This window comes from Hypomesus nipponensis, chromosome 27 (assembly GCF_054491055.1).
Source record: "Hypomesus nipponensis isolate SF chromosome 27, ASM5449105v1, whole genome shotgun sequence".
NCBI lineage: Eukaryota > Metazoa > Chordata > Actinopteri > Osmeriformes > Osmeridae > Hypomesus > Hypomesus nipponensis.
This window is the reverse complement of record NC_140387.1, coordinates 10,851,630-10,853,300: the sequence shown is the minus strand read 5'-3', so window position 1 is coordinate 10,853,300 and position 1,671 is coordinate 10,851,630. Positions and strand designations below refer to the sequence as shown.

The following is a 1,671-nucleotide window of genomic DNA, read 5'->3' as shown; positions in this document are numbered from 1 at the left end:
TGTCAGTGGGCATAGAACAGCACCCGGGCCATTTTCAACCCAACCAATGTTACATACCCTATTCGGAGACCTTAAGGAACAGTGTGAAATACCCCTAAAACCCAGTCAATTGCCCCTTTAAAGTAGAAAAAAACACACTCAAGCTTGCTCGTTGCTTCTTTTGACCAGTTTATTAGGATGACATACGTGTTTCGGCCTAAGCCTAACACACTGATGACTTAAAAGTTATTCCTGGTCAGTGGAGGAATTGTTTTTCAGAAACTGCAAAATAGCACCAGGGAACGTTTGCGCTGGACACGCCTCCTTTTTTGCTGAACCGCCCACGGGAGCAGAAAGACATTTCGACGTGCGTCTGTGGAGGAAAAAGTCGGCTTTGCGTTGAGTGCAAACTAGGAATGACACTTGCGTTGTTGACCAAGTCAATTACGCTGGGTGCCTGATCGGGCCCAAGAACTTTGTGCCATGGGTGGTCTTTGACTGCACAAGTTTGTATCCAATGATAAAGATGTTCTAGAAAGCATCCCACCCTCTGAACGTGCATCCAACACAACCCATACCTTGGCGTTTGACGACCTGTCTTCTGAAAGAGTGTTAGGAATTAGGTGGCACATTGTTTCAGTTTGATATCAACCTTAAGGACCAACCTGCAACCCGGCGTGGAATACTGTCAACAGTTGCTTCCTTGTATGATCCTTTAGGCTTTGTAGCTCCCTTTCTGCTCAATGGGAAAAGCATACAACAAGAGATGTGTAGGCATGGCACAGGATGGGATGAACCCTTGACCATCGAACTTCAACCACGGTGGGAGCAGTGGAAATCTGATCTCTTAAATCTGGAAATGGTGGAAATACCTCGGAGTTACGCACCTGCTAACTTTGTTTCTCAAACAGAACTGCATCCCTTCTCAGATGCAAGCACACATGGATATGGCCAATGTTCCTATCTGAGAATGAAAAATGAAGAAGGAGATATTCATTGTACTCTTGTCATGGCTAAATCACGTGTATCTCCTACAAAGGTCACCACAATACCTAGATTAGAACTCACTGCTGCAGTTGTTTCAGTCAAAACGCGCAAAATACTTAGAGAGGAGCTGGACTATTCTGTCGTCAAAGAGTTCTTCTGGACGGACTCCAAAGTGGTTTTAGGATACATAAATAATGAGGCACGGCGGTTCCATACGTTTGTGTCCAATCGTGTGCAGAAAATTTGTGTTACTACAACTCCGCAGCAATGGAGATACATTTCAACTAATGAAAATCCAGCAGACTATGCGTCCAGAGGCATACCGGTTAAAGAACTACTAGCATCTGACTGGTTCTCAGACCCCAAGTTTCTATGGAAGGAGGAACTGTTACTTACTGAAGATGCTGTCCCGGAACTCGCCTTGGGAGATCCAGAAGTTAAAGGTGTACAGACATTCAACACGAACAAAGAACAACTTAGCCTTGCAGATCGTCTGTCTGTCTTCTTCTTCTCTTCTCGGACTCGGGCCATTCGAGCAGTAGCACATGTTCTTCAACGGACCAAAGGTGACAAAACAGACGGTCTCTACTGTACAAGAATGTGAAAATGCAGAGCATTTGATAGTTAAAGACTTGCAGGAACAGGTGTATAAAGAAGAGTGGAAGATACTAAGCAAGGGCAGTCAGCTACCACTACGTAATCGGC

The 1,671-nt window shown here is 44.9% G+C and overlaps 1 long non-coding RNA gene across 1 annotated transcript; it reads right to left on the bottom strand.

Moving 5' to 3' along the window:
* Window positions 1–214: 214 nt before the first annotated feature.
* On the bottom strand, window positions 215–1,295 carry LOC146220793 (uncharacterized). The gene is made up of 3 exons (XR_014750825.1): window positions 867–1,295; window positions 645–715; window positions 215–352 (listed from the first exon to the last, which is right to left on the bottom strand). It is a non-coding gene; the product is annotated as an uncharacterized LOC146220793 (long non-coding RNA).
* Window positions 1,296–1,671: the final 376 nt, after the last annotated feature.